General features: G+C 49.5%; 1 protein-coding gene across 2 annotated transcripts in view; it reads right to left on the reverse strand.

The window, feature by feature from the left end:
• Nucleotides 1-22,152, reverse strand: part of Su(var)3-3 (lysine-specific histone demethylase Su(var)3-3) — a 79,617-nt gene that overhangs the window by 42,199 nt on the left and 15,266 nt on the right. The gene's annotated exons all lie outside the window — the stretch shown is intronic.

The raw sequence follows: 22,152 nt of genomic DNA on the forward strand, positions 1-22,152 counted from the left end.
ATCCATGTATGTATAAACGAGAAGAAAGTGCGTTGTAAATAAACCGAACGACCAGAGGAGGGGAGTGAGAATATATATGTATTTAAGGTGCTTCTTCGTGAAAATGGGATATATACGAGACTTAGCGTGTTCCCCCGGTGTCTGTACATTGCAGCGAGTCAGTGAGTTGCTAGATAGCTTAATGTCGTTGTAAATACGTCGAATGTTTCGTCTGCCGAGACTCTCCTCGGTTGATCTAGGGCTGAGAGTGTACGCGAGACGTCTCGGTATGCCATGTGAATTTACCTTTGCCGTACGCGCCATAACGTGGAGAATAGAAACTCGAAGGGATCGAACGCGCGTGCAGAGTCCCTCCCGGTGCTTGTTCGTCGTTGGGAACGCGTCCACGATCGCGATTCGCCGGCTGTTAAACACGATTTCGCGGATAGTCGAATCCTAAGCGATTAAAAAATCATCGACCGATGGACGAACGTTTCGCGATCGAATTCTGTGCCACGCTGGAATCGCTGGCGGTGTCCTGCCGTCACTTCCTCTAATTCTAGCTATGTGTATTTAATTTGTACTTGGACTGGGCGATAGCGAACTTGATTCAGGTACGCGGAGCTTACGTCTCGGTGATACGCTGACGCGTGGGCGTGACGATTTGTAAAGTATTAAATACGCGTGCGTCTCACTAATTATTTATTTCGTCCTTCGTAACGGAGACTTCGTGTGATTCGCGAGCGCAGAATTTTCGCCAGGGCGAAACGCGATCTGTTCCTCCTATCATCGTGCGAAATCTCCATTTTGAATTCGACAGTCTGACCGTGACTCTCTTGCCTTGCGAACGTTACATCAATCACTTGGAACGGTTCCCTATTTGAAATTCTGGCCAGCTTGAACGATCCATCGAAAAGGTGTCTCGCGATCAGTACCGCCCGAACAGAGACCGTCGAATTCAACATGCGCGCCACGCAAGGAAACTAAAGTATCCGGTATAAATAATTGAAATATAATGTACAAACGTGGAACAATCCTTCCTTTAGCTTTCCTCGCAAGCTCCTCTTGTTTTGCAGACTATCTCGATCAACGTGAAAGATATTATTAGAATAAAAACCTGTGACTGAACAATAAAATGCTCTATTTTTATGTTTTTAACACCTCATTTTTTATTGTCACTCCAGCTGACCCATTATTTACCTTGTAACTAGAATCGCATAGACGTTTACTTCAGAGAAATTAGGGGCTACTACTTATCAATTACCACGACGATAATTATTCATGTTTACACGGTTAACATTTCACGAGACTTGGGGCAGGTGGAAACGTCAAGGTTTCTTAAATATTCCCCTCGATCGCGGAGAAACGGAGACTTCGATCGCAGCGCATAAAATTGTGTAAACTTCCGCCGCCTCGGGCTGCCTCTCAGAGTGAATTTCAGTACGAAACAATACCTTATGCTAATCGAGTCACGTCTGTTTACATTGTCATCACGTTTCGTTACCGTTACATCGACGGAATAAGTAATGCCCGGTTCATTGTAATAGAAATCAGATAGTTTGGTAAAAGGCCGTCGTCAAGGGAGCAAACGTTTCTCGCTCTCTCGCTGTCTTTGATCATTCGCGTCGCAAGAGCAGCCATGTTAGTTGCACGAAGCGGAATCAAATGGAAGCTGGAGTCGCTGAATTCGAATGCCTTAGTCGGTTCTTATCCGTCAATTAGAAATAATTAAATGAGACAGCGAGACACGCCTATAACATCGCCCTATAAAGCATAGACAATTATTCAAAGAGGAATCGTGAACGCCTTCTCTGGCACTTCAGTCTTAAAAAAATTCTCTTTAAACCCTCGAACTGCAGAGACTCAAGTTTTCCCTAGAGGAGAACAAATGCAATCGTAGAAACTCCGTACTAGCCAAAAGTAATTAGATCAGTGGAACATTTGAGAAACCAAATTCGCCAAGTGTTGACTTACAGCTTAAAACAAGAACTTTTGAACGTCCATCCAATCAGAGTATTAGCTAAGACACACTCTGTTATCTGAAACTTCCACCTCGACTCGATTCAATCTTCCAAAGTGCATAACCTAGAGAGGCGAAATGCCAGGGCGTTAAGAGTCAGCGGCGATTGCAACCACGCGGAATGATGCGATCGCTGTGATACAGTAGTGCAACACTATCAGTGGCTGTGATTGCGCATAATCGGCGCGAGAATTGCATCGACGCGCGATGAGATATGACGCAAAGCGCAATGCCCACTGCGGCGAGTCCCGCGCGATATTATGAATAACGCGAATATGTGTCACGGACCAGCCTACAATCACGATTATGTGAATTATGGAAGAACAGAAAGTCCCGCCCAGGTTGCGTTTTGCGGTCCGCTCTAATGGCATTCGCAATCATTTTCAGTAATAATTGTGATCGCGGTTTCTAAGGCTCGCGTAACGTCTCTTGATGGCAAAGAGAATCGCTCTGGTAATCGATGAACGAAGTCGATTGTGCTACGACCGATTGGATCGTTGGGAAATCGCGTCTCAGGTTAATTACTTGTCTACGGGGTGTTTTAGGGGACGGGCTGATGGGAATTGAGTGTATGCAGCGTGGAAGACAATTACAGGATTCTGTGTCAGAGAAAGGATTATGTAAGTCAGTTGATTACTCGAGATATATCTTCTGCAACTTCAGCATTGCGACCGCCACACGTTCCTTAAAGCTTTAATTAAGACTACAGCATTTTTAATCAATTCTTAGGATATATATTTAATTAAAAGCAACCAAAGGCCTATAATTGACTGAGGAAAATGTTCCCCCTGACACCTTGACATTCTTGCAACGGACTGAAAAACTGGCAAGCAACTGCATACCATGGAAATACTTTGCATACGTGTATAGGGCAGGACAACTATGGAAATATGAATTGCAAATTTCGAGGATAAATTCGAGCGTGGAATGATCGAGCGTGTATCGTGGGGTCGATCGTTAGAATGTATTCGCCCGATTCAATTACTTATCTTATCGAAGTATTATTAAGCGTTTATGGCATACGTTAGACATCCTGGAGAAAATAGTGCCGGTCGTTTTCTCTGGCTCCTCGAGAGAGAGATGCTGGGTTGATCGTCGCGCACCAGAGCAACAAGTCTCGTGTTCTTTCTACGCCCCGATCCTGTTCTGCCACTTTTGTAATTAACAAGCCCTTAACAACGTATCACGGGGCCAGAAACGCTCGCATCGTCGCTGCTTCTCCGTTCAAATCTCTCCCTATCGCTTCCCCCCGGAGTATAATTTACTCGCAGGAGCGGGGAAGGGAGGAAAATCCGCGATATCGCAACCTGCCCCAGCTACCGTGCAAAAGAATCGAGAATTATGCGAGCAAATCGAAAGGGGACCACGGCGCGATCTAAATGGAGCGCTGGTAGATCTATTCGACAGCGAACGGTTAGTGCTGCGCCGAGGAAAAAATCCTCGCAAGGAGAAACATGATTAAGAACATGCTCCACATGGCCGAGGGTGGAGCAGAGGCGAAAGGGTGCGATTGACATTTCATTGAATAATCAGATCGGCGCACGATAAACGGAAAAACCGTGGCTGGTACAAGAATGTCGGCGAGTTTCTGATCACCTTTACAAGCCAGTATTCTATCGACTTTTAATTGAAACTGCGAGGCACTCGGTGACTGTGCATGAATCTTCCGGTTTCGATCTAATTGCTTGCGTTTGAAAGCGGTACAGCCTACCGACAGACTAGACTGGTTGTTTGTTGAAACACTGGACTTGGCTTCTGATACTGTATCTCGATTCGTTCTTCTATTCCTCGCGTTAATTCGAATATTCGAGTCTTGGAGCAGATTTAGGAAAGTGAAACTCGTTAAAGTGTTCTCATACTCTTCAAGTGTGTTATTTCAACTTTGAAACATTCCTCAGCCAAAGTGACGCTACAAACCCTGAGAACATTAAACACAGCAGAGAACTCGTCAAGTCTCAAACAGTAAAACAGTTACGCAATAAACAGGGGATCCATGTCCAAGTGCCGATTGGCAAGAACGGTTGACACGGGGCAGGCGTGCACAGCAAGAACATGAAACTTATTAAGGGACAAGAAAGAAGCCGCGTCGAAGAGAGAACGTAACAGTCGTAAAGCTGGCAACCTGTGCGTCAGAACCGTTCTCGAGGAGGGAAAAAACTAACAGATGCAAAGAGCGAGGGGTTGCAAGCGGAGAAAACGAGCGCGCAAGGATATCCGTGGCTGGTCACGGCGAGGAAGCAGAAAGGGATAAGCCGTAATGGCTTGGCATAAAGCTAAAAGATCGTGGCGTAGAAAACAATGAATTTAGGGACGATAAAATACTAGGAGAAGAGGAGGGCTGACTCGCTGGACCCTGCTTATGCCTGGAATATTTCTTTGGTTAGCTCGCTGGTTCGTTTAGCGGCTCGCTAACTCGTTCGCGCAGTAGTTAAGCAGCTTGGGAGAATGCAGCTCGCATGCCTGCCAACCTTCTTCTTCCCTCGTTGCACGCCGACCAGCGGGGCCCACGCGATGCTTTATGCAGTATAACGGAATTTCTGTTTGCACTATCTGCCGCGCAACGGCACACGCGACTTCTGCTCCGTCGTGGCCGAGGCCATGTTAGGAAGAGGCCGATTGTGATTCGTGGCTCAGATTAAGACCAATGAGCGGAAAGGCATCGTTAGTCGAAATCGCTTGTGCATCGATGCATTCGGGAGATAGGTTTTGCCCCTTTTCGCCGTAACGGATGCCGCGATTCGCGCAGTCTTTTGTTTAACCAGGTCGATCCAAGCCTCAAGGAACGGATTTACTGCAGAGGCTGTGCTCTAACTCCTTCCTAGCTCCTTTCGCGGTCACAGTTTTACTTCTTTAATTTATTCCTACTTTCAAGTGAACTTTGCAACAATTTTGCAAACGATAACGTAAATATTACATGATAAGGTAGTAAAGCCTGTCTCGATTAGATTCCCTCGTCTTCCCACGAGGCAACAGAAAGAATAGCCCAGGCTTGATCGAGCAGGTGAGCTAGTCGAAAACTCGTATCTTCAATTACAAGCGACATTGGCACGTGAACTTTATATTCGCGTGTACGATTGCGCGTGTACGCGAATGGCCGCCGCGTAGTTTAGTTATCGCGATTGAGAATTTAGTGTCCGGCCTGGCATTGTCTCGCGAAGCAAATGCATATTTCACACGTGCGCTATCCTTGCGTAGGGCCGACGTCGTGTAGTCGCTGCGCGGCTCGCTGATTATGCGACCGGGCTGCAGTCGGTTACACCGCAATACCCCTCGTGCATATACATCGTCGCGATGCCGCGCGCCGCAACAAGTAACATCATAATAACTCGCAGAAATCATTTGGAGCCTTTGTAAAGGGGAGCCCTCGAGTAGAGCGCCGACGTTAATCCAGGCTACGTCGCAAAGATCCTCTGGGTAGTATTAATTACGGACCCCTACAGCCGACTTCTCAGAACTAAAGAGAGAACGGCGAGATTTTTCTCGTGCAGCAAAAAATAGCTGGACCATGTTTAAACGATATTAAAAGCCCCGACGAGCGAGGATGAAAAGTTTGTGCAAAAGTTTCGTTGAAGAACAAGAAAGATTAGTGGCCAGAGCACCGTAGGCTATTCCGTTCGAGACGATCTCTCTCGAAGCTCGAAAGGACCGCCAGCAGAAAAGGATTTCTCTGTGATGATTGGTGCCTAGTTCGAGAGAAACGATCGGCGATTTCATAAGGCGACTAAATCGACTTTTAACGAACCGAGATAAATGTTCGATAATTCGATTTATTAAGGGAGCATTGGCAGAGCTCGGCGGGCAAACATTATGATACTGATGGAGGTGGAGGAGATGCCAGTCTCCGCGAGACTGACATGACCGGAAGAAGAAGCGGGCTACGTCTCGATCGATTACAAAGCACTTTCGCGGAACATTGAATCGGATCCAACCTACGGTGGGTTCGAGAGGTCGAAAATACAAGTTGCAGGGGACCAACCGGTGACTTTAATCAACTCTTTGCAAGCGCAACTCCTCGAGAACGAGTCGCGGGGCGTGTCGGGCCCATACCACCTCTCCCCCTTCTCTTCATCTCGTTGCTCGTGCGGGGTGCAAGCTAGCCTGGGGGAGTCTTCACTCATAATAATACCAGGGGACCCCGTTGACACGCCTCGTTGCTGGTTAAACCTGGCTAACAGAGCAACGGGAGATTCGCATTTTTTTCGACCACGTCAAACCAATCGTTCAACACGCTTATCAGCGAGACGCTTCGTGAGGAACGTTTCGGCGTGGATCTGGATAGTATAATCAGGTAATAATCAATGAAATAAATATTAGAAAACTAACGATGTTCATCGGAGAAAGTAGGTTTCTGTAGAATAATCCTAGAACTAGTCTCTCCTAACTGCTCAGCCAGACTCACATGGAAAGCACGTTCCAGCATCGCGTCGCGCGAAAAGCGAGAATTAAGTTATACAACGATCGAGATAAGTAAAACTCGGCTCGATGATTAATACGCGCCTTTACGCGCGGTGCATTTATCGGCGGGCGTCCGTTGTCCAGGCGGTCTTTGGCCCTGAGAGTCTCGTGCAAGTTCACGGCTCGTAAGGACGAGCGGGACGAGCGAGCGGTCACGGTCGTGTCAAGTAATTTTCTGACCGGTGCGTGCTCGGTCACGGAAAAAGAAAAAGGGACGAAACGGGAACGATCGCAAACTGGGGCTGAAGAGCGTTATCCAAACACAGAAGAAGAGAGATTCCACAACTGAGAGAGCATTGCAGTATATCAAGCCGAGGAATGAAACTATTACAATTATTCCTGATTAATAATAGACGGAGCTTAATGCAGCTACATTCTTCCTTTCAGAGTATACAATATACTGGGAGTCTTATATGATATGAGCACTACTTTAAACTTGAAAAGGAATGGCAAAAATTAGAAGTGATTACCGCTGCTGGTAGGTGATATATTTTAGGTCGGTGTCTGGTCCCACAAAGAATGTTCAATTAGCGAATCGAGCCAGTCGAGCGACAGAACTATCGCCGTGGCATTCCACTCGGTCCACCGAAAACGACCAGGGTAGCACGTTTCCAAACCCGATCCTTTATCTATTAACTTATCGCTCCTCCGATCTGCCGTGCTTCCCCTTTACGCCATATATGTCATCGAGCTTAGAACGTCGAATACCGATCGAGCCGGCGATCCCCGCGCGCCACGGTAGCATCCACGGGCGCATCCACGGGCGCATCCACGGGCGCATCCACGGGCGCATCCACGGGCGAGCGAGTCTCGAGAGGAAGGCAGAGGGACACGACTTCGCTTCGGGTTCGCGAGTATTCCGTCTGGCCCGTCTTCTCTCGTGCTCGCATGGCTCGCTTCGCGCTCTCCTCAGTTGCTCGGTTGCTCGGTTGCTCGGTTGCTCGGTCGCTCGGTTGCTCGGTCGCTCGGTCGCTCGGTTGCCCGGCTGCCTGGCTCCGGGCAACGACGCCGAATGGTGGGGACGGTTAGCGCCCCGTCCACCTTCCTTCCAACGGGGCTATGACAAGAAACGTGCTCCTCTGTCTTATATGCCCTCGAGTTTTCGTCCTGCTCCGGAGAACGTTGTCCTCGGCGTTGCCGCGGATAGCCAAGCAGACTCGAGCCTCGGCTCTCTCTCCCTCTCTCCTCCAGTCGAGTCGCTCGTGTGCTGCTATCGTCCTTAAGGCCGGTTTACAGGCGCATAAGCCGCCACGGTAATTAAACGACCCCGTCGGGTTCGGGCTAATGCACGAAGACGCGCGATTCGCGCGTTCCGATTCTCCTTTTTAATTGACCGCCGTCGATTCCGCATTACCAAGCACGGTGCAATTCGTTTTATAGTCCGTCGATTGAAAGTTTCGGCCGGATTTATGCGGCCGTGAACGATAAACGAGGAGATTACGCGGCGAGAGCTGATTGGCGGAATTAATCGTTGCGTGAGGGGCTCAGGCTTCTCTGAACAACGGGCATTTTTTATTCGAAGAGCTGCTTTCGGGAAAAGTATCCGCTGCAGTGATTCCTACGATTTCTTGTCGATATAAACCGAAATGAGTCGATTGTTACGGCTCGTCTGTGTTAAAGCTTCCCAGAATCCTCGGTGGGACGCGCAACAAAGATGCCTCGGAGTGGCAAGGTGAATAATACACGAGCCGGATAGCGGTGCATATTTCAAAGGGGCAAGGAACTTCTTAATAACGCGAAGAAACGAATCAATCCGACCCCAGCGACGATACGTGCATAATGCAATTCCCTGACTTGCATTTCTTTCTCGCCGGTAAGCAACGGGAGTGTACCTCGTCGCAGGGTAGCTCGAACGAGCGAGCAGACGAACGTCGATATCCAATGTAAAGGAATAATTCAGCGGGCCGTGTTTCTACCTTGGAGCCAACGATCCCAGAGCCCGTATCCTTCTCTTCGAACTTTTCTTTCTCGAGCAGCTTGTCTCCGGGCTAATACCATTCGCTCGGCGATATCGAGAAAAAGTATTCCTGCCGGAGCACGCTCCTCGTGGCTGTTGCTGCCGCTTCAGCGACGAGGATTGCTTCCTGAACGGCGCTGCTACTCGACGGAAAAACCACCTCACCGAGTTCTGTTCGCGGAAGAAGCGAAACAGCGGAAAGAGCAAGAACCGTCCCAGAAGAAGCAGCAGCTGGTAGTAGTGGCGGTAGTAAAAGAAATGGAAACGCGGGATCGCCCCGAGTGAAGACGTATCGAGACGAAACGTCTCTCGGAGTTCGCTCGATAGACAACACCGCGAAGGAAAAGGTTTGATGGGCCAGTCTTAAGCGAAAGAAAGTACCAGGGATAGATTGAAAAGGTGTAGAGCATACGGAGATAGAGGGGGCAAGGTTACACGAAGGGGAAGAGGCCGCTGTATCCGGTATTCGAGAGCCGAAGGTGTTGCGTGCAACTTAACAAGCTAACGACGCTGTGCGAATGCGATTTTCTTTCCTATCAACCTCAATCTACTTCTCGATCTCGCTCCCTTCTTCCCACCCTCGCGGTCTGCCCTTTTCCTCCCCTCTCCCTTTTTTCCCCTATTCCCCCCCATTCCCCTACCCTCGACCCACGATCGTTTCATCTCCCTTTTCGTGACTACGTTTCTCACCCTTCTCGTTCTTTACGTAATTCTCGCCGTGTGTGTCTACATTCCCGTCCCCTTCTCAGCCGACCCCAACCTCACTCCTTCATCCGTCCGTAGCCTTTTCAGGGTAAAAAAATCCGCGACGAGGATGCCATCGTGGCTGCCGTCGCTTCACGCCGCGCTGAGCTTGCCAATGTCAACATGCTAGATTGACTCGGACTGGCTGACAGGTCTCGCTAAAGCGCGTTCTCGCCAACGAAAATTAAATTATTCGCGATCCTGCTGTTCAACGATCCCTGGTTGTCAAGGATAATCGATGTCCGAATGCAGACCGAGCAGTCTGTGTAGATACTGGCGAAATCTACTTGCTACGAGCTGAAATTGTTTGAAAGTGAATTTAGATTAATTAGGAGAACACGGTCCCGATTACTCTTAATTGTAAATTGCTCTTCTCCTGCCTCTGCGTTGGCACACAAGGTGGGAAAAACTTCTTCCGCCTGTTGTTACCATTCCCTGTGTAATGCGAGACTACCTGCACTGTATTCGCGTAATTCTATCGGTGCCCGTGGATAGGGAGTAGTCTGAGACCCTTGCAGAATTCGAATCCTGTTCGATTCGCTAGTTCGTCTCTCCTCCATTAGCAAGGAAACGATCGTGACTACGATTACCAGCAAAATTCCAAGAATTCGTGAGCCAAAAATCTGCAACCCGGAAGTGGATCTCAGCAAGAGCGAAAGGGCGAAAATGCACGCGACCGCGGCGAAGTTCTCCAGGAACCACTCGCGATACGTATCGCGTATGAGTAATCGCAAAGTGGCGAGTGGTCGTATTATGAATGAGTTTCCGTTCACCGTCTGCTTGTAACGATACATCAGCGCGTTAATTACGCGAATGAAATGTGTATTATACGAATGTCAACGATCCACGGGCACGATGTACGTGTATCGGACTTATCCTTTCTCGAACCCGAGAATCAAGGTCTTCCTCGCGACTCTCGCGTTACGTACCTCGTCTTACGGCCAGTGATTCGCAATTTTCTGCAACCTGGGACACTGAGAAGAGGGCGTGAGAAGGCTTCGCTTGCAATTAACCGCATAGCGGAAGAAAATCCTATCTAATGAAAAGCCAGTGCACATTGGATCCGTCTAAATCAATCGGAAGCGTTATCCGAGAATACACTTAGCGCGCGAAGAAAAATCGCTGGCAATAATTCAAGGAGCAGATAGCGCGGGCTCGCTCGCTTGCTCGCTCGCGCCTCAACCTGAGTACGCTCGCTCGAACGCGAGGGGCTTAACAACGCGACGCACAAACAAATCCAGCAACCTGTCTTCCTGGATCCAGGCCCGATAAGGTGGCGGCTCGAGGCTCGAGGCAGCTGCTTTGGAAGACGCGTGGAACGCGCGAGTGCGAGCCGACCAGAGCACCACTGGCCGCGAACTTGGGGAGAATATGGGCGCTCGATGGTGGGAATACATGTGCACAACGATGCTGCACGAAAATTCATATCCAGCGTGGCAGGCGAGCAGAGCGTATAAAGGCGAGCCACGACCGTCGAAATATATTTGCGCATACATTTTTTCCATCGCGGTTATACAATCCAAGAAGTTGCCTGGCCCCTCTCCCTGCTCCTCTCCCTGCCCCTCTCCTTGCCCCTCTCCTTGCCCCTCTCCTTGCCCCTCTCCTTGCCCCTCCCGCCGTGCGTACCACGGCAAAAAAGGGATCGTTGCGGCTTGAAATAAACGTACGAGCTTTCAAATACATTATCGAGGGAATTCTTGTTTATGGCATTCCAAAAGGTGGGACACAGCGCGGATATCATTTACTCTTACGCTGCAGCGACCGGATACGTTCCTTCTCTCCTCCGTCGAAATAAACGCCACAGGGGAGAGAGAGAGAGAGAGAGAGAGAGAGAGAGAGAGAGAGAGAGAGAGAGAGAGAGAGACAGAGTGAGAGGAAAGGAAGATCAGGGGAGAGGTTCGAGAGAAAATTTGTTCGCCAGAGACTTGGAGTCGAAAGAGGAATCGGGGAGCCCGCGCCTCGTGAATAATAAGCGTGCGCGATATTGTTACGAGCAACAAATAAAACGCTCGCGGACGCGACTTCGATATTTCACGGCGGCGGAGCACGCCTGCGGCCGCGAGGCGTTAAGCGTACTTTAACGCCGCGGATCAGAACGACTCGTGGCTAGATCCGCATCTTTAGAGCTCTTAATACGCGTGACGACCCGGCCTTTTTGCTCCTGTGCTCCACAATGCCGCTGTCCTCCTCGGTACCGTTATATCGAGTGTTTCATAAAGCCTGGTCCGAGCTATGGGTACGCGCTGTACGAGAGGAACCCGTGGGAGGATGTATAGAATCGTCCGCTGTTTGCTTTGCAAGGAACAGTCAGTCGTGTGCAGGCGCGTTGCTCCTTCGAGCATTTTTCAAGCCACGCCTTCGAGAGCAACAGGCTCGGGGTGAGGGATAGATTCTGCTCGCGAGAGAAATTTGCAAGGGACAGTTATATTAGCATACAGGTTTGTGAATAGTACTGTACAAGTGAAAGAGAATAACTTGAAAGATTTTCTGTACCTTTCGCTTGAACCAGCGCGTTTGAGACGCCCTGTAGAAAACAACAGCTCGTCCGACGCGCTACCTGAAGACCAACAGCCGCGATTCGAGATCATGGGAAAGAATGATGGCTACGTTTCCAGTCCGAGAGGGCAATCGTCGTTTCTCTGGGTCGAGAAGGCTGGCCCGTAGCCTGGCGATCGCGACGGACGATAATTAATACGTCGACTCCGCGTAACTATCTATTTATATTCCAACGGGCATTAACGTCGCCTTGATGGACGGACGCGTGCACGGCTATTGACTATCGCCGTCGTAATTGTGAGTTACTGTTAATCCTTTAACCTTTCTCTACTTTCCCTCCGCGAGAAATAACCTGTCGTCGCTGTATACACGGGGATTCATGAACGACGCTTGTCATCGCTTCCCAGACGACGTCGTATTGTCGACGAGAACGCCAGGCCTCGGGTGACTTGCAAATGAACCCCTCTCTACTGTGCGCGAGTTTACGCGGTCAGTCTCGGATTTTTCACCCACGTCTATCCCACGAGGATAAATCGTGAAGATGACTTTTATTTGGACAGCACAAAGAGCTCGTCAAGTGCGAGTCACATCATTGAGACATAGTAATTATCCGAACTAGTGAAGATATCTTGCAGAATTTTTTCTACGATTTTGGAAAGTGCTTGAAAACTGGTAATGTAAAACAAATATGAAGGAGTGAATGATCCTGGGAATATTTAACGTGCAATCAGGAATATTTACCTTCGGCTAGCAGAGGATCCATACGTCACAGTATCAACGAATGAGAATTCAATTTTCGAACATCACTGGTAATTTATCGGGCAGGGAATATTACAAAGTCGACTGCTCACACGCCAGTTTCCTGGAACTAGGCAGGATGTTGGCTCGCGCGAGGTCGCGGGTGAAGGACGCAAGAGGATGCATCGGCCCTTCAAACGAAGCTCCTCGCAGTTTCGTTTTACTGACGACGCACCACGCTGCTTCACAGTTATCATTTCTTTTGCAAATTACAGCTAAGGAATGAATACAAGCGCAGGTAACGGCCCGTTAGCACGACTCGCGTATCCTCAGCTTTCAAAAGGGAACGCTTTCCTCTGTCTAAAAGACCATTTACAAAATGTCACCCCCGCAATTGTACCGTCCTTTAGAATTCTGAGCGCTGGAGTGCAGAAAAAATGCTCTACACGCATCCTATTCGCTTCATTATGATGATTCCTATTAAGACTCCCACTTCACCCCTACTTCATTTCCATTTCACCATTCTGTAAGTGTTTTCGTTCATTAAAGTGGCGCCATTTGTAACAATATTGAATTTTTGTAGCGAACCAAAAGTGTTGGCGTGGCGTGGCGTGGCGTGATGTTAGTGTAGTGTTCAGGTCATCTGTCACAAAATTCCATAAGATGATAGGTCTATCCCGTAGCTCGTCGACGGTCGAGGTAACACAATGCGCGCACGGATACGCTCCGTTGCGTCGAGGGTGAGGGTGAGGACGCGAGGGGCCTTCATAACTTATCGGCCGCGTCGGTGGGGAGTTTGCTATGCACGCTTTCTTGAGATAACCTTTCAGGCCGACAATTATTGGTAATATCGATACCGCACGCCCGTCGGCCGAGGAACTCACCTTTCCGTGCCTCGAACTCACGATCCGCTCGAGAGGCTCGAGCTCTCCTTGTAAATTACCCTCTAGCCTCCCCTTCCCGCACCTCGAGTCTCCTCTCTCGCCGTGCCACTAGAAGCACGCTCTCCGTCTCATCCACCGAGATGCCTTTCTGCCTTCTGCTCTCCCCCTCACGACCGATCTCGCGTTGTTTACAATGCACCGAACGCGGCCTAATGAATTTCCATTCGAATAAAAGCGTACACGATGATAATTATGATTTACGGCGCGATTCGGCTGAACGCGCTGGTGGACGCGCGCTCAGCCGATCTCGTCGGGATTCCGATAATGTTGCGCTGGCGAAACCAGAGCTGGAGCTCCATCCGATTCTCGGCACTGCTGCCGCCACGTCGGCCTGTTTAACACCGCGGGAATCAGATTTATAAGCAGCTGTTGCGCACCTCCTCCACGCGAGAATATGGGAATGGTTTTCTCGTGCCTTAGAACGAGGGAACTGACGATTGGTAGACTTTGGAGTCGAATCTGACTCTAATTGCATGAACTCTGTACTTTCTGAAGATACGATGCATTTTCAATTACAGGATCTTTTTCCAAAGTTTAAAGATACGCCGAAAAACCTCTCGCGCAAGAACCACCGGAAACCATTATCTCAGAGGACGCGCAGACGTCCGGTAGAGTCCGAGGTCAACGAGAATGTAATATCTTTTCACCCTCCAGAACGGCAATCGTTCTGGACAAGGGTTCAATCACCTTGCACGCAGGTTCAATCGAGATCACGAACATACAACGCACCGATCTTGAGCGTTCCAATCTTCAGCTTGTCCATACACTGTACTTTCATATAATTACACGATCGTTGGTTGGTACTTGGCGAAAATATAGGAGGGAAAAGCAACGGTGGAACTGTGTCCTTTAAAACCGATCAGAAAATGGGATGCAGGACATTTAAAGAAACGTTCCCGTATCGCGAACGCGTACAGCCGTCCAACCGGAAAATTATTATCATAATGACCAATAGATCTATTCGTCGATCGAACAGCAATAAGGAAATGCGGATCGGAATGTCTCGATCAAACTCCGCTTCTCTCTTTATCCGCCTTTGCTCGCCGTTCGTCCATTACTTCAGGCAAATGGAAGACCAGCGCGCCGCTCGGGCGCATACCTATTTGTAACTTCGGCGATATCGACATCCGCGTGCGGCAGAAATCGCGGCTAACCCAACACATGCGTCCGCTTCGCACGGAGAACACAGAAAAATCAATTAGCTTGGCCGGGAGAAGAAAATAGCCGGGTGAACTATCAGGGGTAGAGTTTTTGCTCGAACGAGAACTGGATCGTTGAAATCTTTTAAGACGGCCGCATGGTATCGTTTAGCCTATTGCTGTTATTACCTGCATTAGGTGGGTAACAAGTAAAAGAAGAAGGAACGCGTTCTTTCTCCTTTTTCCCTGCAACCTGAGTGTCCCTGGAGGATTCGTGTTCTTCGCGAATGATATTGCTCTCGAAGGGGAGATCGAACAAAGTCTAACACCTTTGTGTCGAACTCTTCATGAGCACGGAGAGGACGTCTTGTAAGCCACGGGCGCGGGACTTGAAAAGGGTCCAATTATCTCGCACGCAAGGCGCGTGTAGTCGAGGGCACAATTTTCCAGCGGCACCGAACTGGAGGGGAGAAAAAAAAAAGAGAACGAAAAAGGATGAGAGAAAGAAAGGGAGGCAACGGTCCCAGCGCGCCGTACGAATCGAAATTCAGCGAGGATAGCGGTTGTCGTAACCGACTCGAACGGGCAAGTCGATTACAGGATAATTGGACGAGCGTTCGACCCTTGACTTCTCTAATATCATTTCGGAAACCAATACTAGCCTCGCGCGGGTCGAACGTTCCGCTCGCTGCCCCTCAATTAACTCTGAAGATTACGCGTTCCCCCATCGACGATTCATCTTGCCCTCGACAACCGAACAATTTCACTTATCCTTACGACGTTGACGTTCGTTCTATGCAAACAAGAATGTGGATGCTAATTCGAGTCGAGCAGGACGAAACTGGCGTCCCTCTACGGGCCATTTCACAAAAGAGACGCTATTTGGTTGGATATAACAGCCGAGCGAGGGATATTTATTAAACGACTCGTCGAAACCTACAATTTCAGTTACGGCTCATTAAAAAAAGACGCGTTTCCACTTCCGGTGATCTCCGGTTGTCTTCGAAAGACATGCTCGAATCACTGGAGGATCGCTTTCAAGATGGTCAGTATTTAAAGTAGGCAATCGCGTGGCACGCAACAACGTTACGGGCCGCAGGGAAAAAAGTACACATGGAAATCCGAATACTCGGACACTGACACGCACACGCGCAGACAAGCGCGATTCGTCGAAGCCTTCAATTATTGTAGACACCGCGAATGCCGCTATTTTTCTGGCAATATGCACCTCTTGCGTGTGTGCTTGTGCACGCAGGCCTCCTGCTTGCCAGACATCAAACTTGTAGAGCGAGCGTACACAAGAGAAACTCGTGGTGGTGAGCGTATTCGTGAGTACAGGATGTCAGGGACTTGTCCATAGGGTGTCCACAAAATTGAGTCATGCGGCGCACTTCGATTCAAGATGAAATTGATTCTAGGATAGACAAACTAGATTTAGCTTTATTTCGTGAAAGCCAAGGATGTCCAATTAAAACCCCTACGATTGGATATAGTTATAGTTATTAGATATTTTCTGCGATGAGATTACACCGGAGGAGCATTTCAATCGTTCTATGTCCTATTCCCCTTTAGATTTGAATTTTCCTTTCACAGCTCGAATCGACGATTTGAAATTCTTTCACGAGGCTGTAGGGAGCACCGCTTAATATCACGGTGCCTCTCGAGGAGCGTTTCGCAGTCACAAAATTGTAGTCACGAGCAGCGTGCCAAAGGGTAGATTACGAAAATGACCGGTCTCGCGTCAATCCCCTCGTTTACACGCCGCAAGTTATACGTGTTAAACCGTAAGGCTCCGCGGAACGCTGAGGCAAGGCGCTACAATTCCTTGTTCTCGTAATAAATCAATCCCGACAGAGCCGAGCAAATATTTATTTTCTTAATTCAATTACCAGATACTTATCCCGACGGTTTTATAAGCGTTATCCGCTGATTTATAACTCTTTCTAGGGCATTACCATATCAATGTTCTTTGATAAGTATATCGAGAAGGAGACTTGCCCAGCCGAGACACATGGGCGGGCTACTTTTCCTGCGAATATGAAGTACCGATGACTTTTTCATCGCCATAAATTCACATTATCTGACGTTTTGGAGCCACCTGATAAGAACTGATATCTAAATTCCTAGATCACAGTTCGAGAGTAACTCCAAGTTAAAGCACTTTGCAGGGCTCAGGTAGTACGAAACACGTAGGCGTTAGTTGGAGGACTACCGGTCGAAAAGTTATTACGGGGGGTCCCTGCCAAAGGCTAGATTACGAAAATCTCCAGGGGATCGTTGATTCGACCAACGCGGCGCGGTGCGGCGCGGCGCGGCGCGCAACGTCATGCGAGGCAATGTCTGGCGAACCGGTGCCGAGCAATTTGTTGTCACCGTGATAAATCAATGCCGAGAAACGAATAAATATTTGCGCTTCGACGGTTATAGTTGTTACGCTCAATTTGAAGATTCTTATCTGCGGCTGGGTAGGTGGCATGCTTGCACTACACTCGAGCTATTCTCGATACACCTCTAATCGATCGTTAACTCCCAACCGTTTTTAATAGCTCACCGTCTTCCTCGGTTGGGAAACGAAGCGTGGCCCGTGCATAGATGATAAATAAACACGAAACCATCATTAAACGCGGCAAGCGTCTGTCAGGTTTGAACGACGCGCGGTGGTCGTGGCGGGGCGTGTCGGGCGTCGCGTTTCGCAAACACCGGTAATTAAATCAAAAGTCGGACCCCTCTGCGCGCGGCCAGCGCGTTAAACCGCTCGTCACGTGGGTGGACGAAATACCTATTGTCCCGGAGCTCGATCAATCACCTCGCGGATTCGAATTCATAATTTTCAAAAGCAAATAAATAACCCGCCGCGACGCTGGGCCCGTTACAAGGTACACTCCTACGATCCGTACAATGCCAGGACATCGTCTCAATTACTCGGTACGCGAAGCCTAGCTCGCGCACAATCGATGTCATCGCGAAAATCCCGCCCAGCGTATCTGCGACGAGGTTGCATCGAAATGCCACATCAAAGAGGATCCTCTGGTACGTCTGGTCCGTATCGAGCACGACGATATTTTCTCGTGCACTGAAGCAGGTTATAAACAAAGTTAACTCCGTACTGCTTGTCTACAAAAGACAATCCTTGCGACCTAAGTCTCGTTCTAATGCCCCGAGCTATGTCTCGGGACTCCGAGGCCTCTGAATACATTAACCAGACGTACTTCTAGTTGCCAGAGGTGGAGGTGGAGGTGGAGGTTGAGGAAGAGGCGACGAGAAGGGAGACACATGTGGCCTGGATGGAGACACGGGTCTTTCCTAGCTGTTACAGCGCCTAGCTCTAGCATACTGCACGCTCGATTCCTTTGCTCGGTAATCCGCGAGGGAACTGGGAAATTATATGGTAATGAAATGCTTCTGGGAGCGCGCAGTAACGGCGGCGAGCCGACTGGAGAGACAATACGATTTTACTCGGCGACTCGGGGACTCGGGGACTCGGGGAACTTAATAGACCGATGCAGGCGACGACGGCTGCGCTCTCGTGGCCCAACGATGCAACCAGGCCAGTCGCTGCATCCTGAGTGCAGTTCGTGGTATTTGATATCGACATAATCGGCGAGCCGCGGGCACGCTGGTAAATCCGGCTCACTCGCTCTCGGCTTTTCCTTTCACGAGAGAAAGAGATTCCACGTGGCCAGGCGCGCGGAATCGACCGCGAACCACGCGCAACCTGCATACATACAGGGTGTAACGCTTCGCGTCACACTTCATTCCAGGACTCAACGGTCAGAAACGATAAAGAGTGCTCGACTTCGCTCCGTTTCCCGATACCTCCTGGGAATCGCAATTAATTTCAACCGATCATGTACAGACTTGCTAACTATTCTGTAAACGCTATCGCCCCGCGTTCTATGAATCACTCCAGGACCGTTCTCCTGATAACAGCATGCTGGAAGTTTGTACTAGAACCTCAAGTGCTTGGCGAGTTACTCTAATCGCGAAACGGTAGGCATGCGCTTGATGTATGAACTGGCCGAGTGCAACGTGCCAGGCGAATGAAAGAGGACATTTCGGGAAACGAGAGGCAGCTATTAGAAACTTTTCCTATTAGCGATAAATATTCTAACAATTCGAATACTATACTACGAACCCAAAGTGAATCCTACGTTGCACAACACCCTATGTATCGCCTTCCCAGTTTTTCATCTTGCCTCTCCAGCTCCCTTCTCTCCCATCCTGTTCCTCAGCATGTCGAGGAAACAACCACGCCACGTTCTATCCTCGTGTTTCTCGATTCCGCGGGGCTCGCCTGGTCCCTACACGCGCCATCCATTTCGATGCGAGTGCTCGCCGCGAAGATTTCTCGGGCGGACGTATCGCGAGCGAGGGACGGGAGATTTGTACCAGGATCGGCCGTGTCGCCGTAAATCCTCCCGACTCGAAGTAAAATTCGTTCCGCGAGCAGCGCGGCGATTAGAAGTCGCGGAATTACAATGGCACGGTTCGAGAATCGGGGAGACTTTTCGGAAGCCACCGACGCGTCGATTAACGCCCACGCTTCAAGTCGGAGAGGAGTGTCTGCTGGGAGGGTGGCGTATAAATTAGCCGGGACAAGGTGAAAAATCGCCGGTAATCTCGCGCGGCGCGCGTTTTATTCGGAGGCATTAGCGTCTAGGTAATTTTCAGTATACAAGCCGCTGATAAATGCCACGAAGATACACACGCATAAATCCTGGCACGGCGTTCGGTCGGCGGATAGGCGAGGCGCTAAAAATACCAGGCGGGCCGCGGACTCACTTGACGGGGCCCCTTCGATCGGTTAGAGAAGTCCCTCCCTGTCGTGTTTCACCAGGAAACTGGCCCCCTCCGCAGGTAGGCACGAAATATACGCGGGCTAAACGAATTTATCGTGCGCCGGTTAATATGCGTGGTCCCCTTGACCCGCATGTTCTTCTTACCCCATAAATCGTCGCGGGGAACGGGCACGGAATACTAAAACACTTCGATCCCCGTCGCCTCAAAGGGACGGACGGATCCCACTCTCCGGAAGAACATAACCGTTCCGCGAGCCTTCCCCATCAGCCCCGAGATATCCGCACACCCACGCTCCCGCGCTCGCTCCGCCAACAATGGCTGGCTTCGGAAAACGGGGATCAATGCGAGTGGATATCGCTGTAAGCCCTAGCCCCCTTTCACTCTCGCTCTTTCGACCGCTCTTGCGACCGCTCTGGCGACCGCTCTTGCGCTCTAAATCGGAACGCGGGGGGTATTCGGCTTCACTGCTAAAAGGGTTGACCGTTAAAGCGAAAACGACCGATACGGCCCGACGCGTAATCTCCTTAGCCCTCCGCTGAGACCCCTTTGACCCCTTTCCGGAATTTTTCCTCTCGCGCCCTCCCCCGCGACACGCTCGGCAAGCCGATGCCTCGGAGAGCCGTCAAACGGATTCCACGCGAGGCTACGTCGCGAGCTCGCCTCTGGAGAAGCTGCTTTATGATTCTTCCAAGGGAAAATTGGAATTGATTATGAGGAGAATTAAGGGCGATGATGGATTCGGAGATGAAGAATGATTCAGCTTAACGGTTTTATTAGCGAGACATTTTGAGAAATGGACCTCCGAGAGAGAAATTAAATATAAACAAAGCATTCAAGATTGATGAATAATATCTAGCTTGATAAACGTTCTTGTTGCCAGAAGCAGAGCGTGAAGGGGTTACACCCTCGCATCTCGCTGTTCTATTTCCTAGGAGAGCGCGCGCTTTATGGTTTAGTAATAACCTGGAGGGGCTAATTCGATATCCAACGCACATCATCCCAGCCCAATTTCTTCTCGGCTCGCAGAACTCCGTCTTTCCACGCGAAAACACGGCGCAAGAGGATAACGGCGCGAAACGCAATATGTGGGAGCAATATATTCGCCTCGCAAAAATGTATGCATGTATAACAATTACGTTAGAGTCGCGCAGGTCGCGGGACAGGAATGAGCAAAGCGTCGAGTGCGGAGGTTAAGTGAAATTTATTACAAGACGTGCGGCGATAAATTTCACCTATCTGCCGGCTCTCCCGCGAAACACTTCTTTAATTAAAAGCAGGAAGCTGTACTATAACCGAGTGCTAATTAATCGAAAGATTGTTTTATCTTATCGAGCAGGTATAGAGGCGGGCGGAATTCTAATAAAAACAGACTGACGAACTTCGACTGGCTGGCGGGCGCGTGCAAGCGACGTACACAGGCGCACATACACGAGATTGAGAAGAAAAAAAGAGATGAAGAAAGAAGGACGAAAGTAACGTGGAAGAAGAAAAGTTGGGCAATCCATTACACGGAGACTGGTCGACTCGTCGGATACTGGTGGCGTTCGAATCCCCGAAATCCGCTCTCTCGAAGCCACGTAGGACGCGAATAAATTCGCGGACGAGTCGGCCCGCGCGCGACAAATTCGTCCCGCTCCAAGGACAAGCTCACCGACCCGATCCCTTATCTTCTACCCATTGCGCCCCGATATCTCTCCCCCTGGAGCGCAGCTTTATCGCAGGTTCATCGATTATCCTTTGATACCGGTCATATTTCCCGCCGGCATTCGAAGTACGAACAAAGGATGCGATGGAGCCGCGATGGAGCCGCGGCGGAACGCGCGCGCGCGCTCCTTCGCGAAAGGATGAATGAGAGTACAGCTGAATAAGAGGACAGAGAAAAAGTTGGCCAATCCATTAGCCAGGCTTACCGATTCGCTAGACGTCGGGGCTGAAAACCACGACTGGTCCGTTCGCCCAAACTTCCGTCAAAGCTCGCCTCGCTTAAAGACGCACGCAGACTCTTTTTTCAGCCCCTACCCACTAGTCCTCTGTTCCTCATCGATACGCAGGAGGCACCTCCATGGACCCCTTGGGGATTCTATGAACCATCGGGGTTCATGGTAACCTTGAATAAAAAGCAGGAGTTGCGCGGAAGTTTGGCAATCCATTAAACGAATAGGCTGAGCTTCGGGAGGCGTGGATGGAGGCGATTTCGCAAATTCTGTTTGGAAGTTGCGTCAAACTGTAGTTTACGATGCGTTAGAGGCGGTCAATTTTTCTCCGAGACTACTTTGGCGGTTAGTTTTGAATATCTCGGCTCCTGAATCGAGGACGTGGCTGACAGTGATCGTCGACAGAATGTCTTGAACACCGAATGGAGAAATCACAAGTGTAAAATCAGGTATCGTATTTCCAGGCAACCTGATGGATTTCGTGGGGAATTTAAGTGGGCGCAATACCAGTGGACAGATCTTTACAACCCAGAAGAACGAGAATTGGAGGCTTGAAAACCTTGGCTACCTTGAGGCCACTTTCCACAAACTTTCAGACAATCCAAAATAAAGATCGTTTAATGAGCTCGCACGCGATAAATAGCGAATGTCGAATTTTTTCTAGGAGTCGACAACAGCCAGTGTTTGCAAGTATATAGCGTTTGGTGCAAATAATAGCCCAACATGGGCAAAAAAACTTGATCCATAAAGATAGCTCGTTATTGCGTCGCGTCACGAGGTGAACGAGGTCTCTATCTCAGCAGTTACTTTACGACCGCGATATTCCAGAAATCTAAATGAGTACGTAAATTTCGCACAGCATCAGCGTAATTGATTGAATCGGTGAAAAGGTTTCGCCATGAGACAGCCGGATAATCGCGCGGTAAACAGGAGTTTCATTTCGTAC

This window comes from Calliopsis andreniformis, unplaced genomic scaffold, assembly GCF_051401765.1.
Source record: "Calliopsis andreniformis isolate RMS-2024a unplaced genomic scaffold, iyCalAndr_principal scaffold0022, whole genome shotgun sequence".
NCBI lineage: Eukaryota > Metazoa > Arthropoda > Insecta > Hymenoptera > Andrenidae > Calliopsis > Calliopsis andreniformis.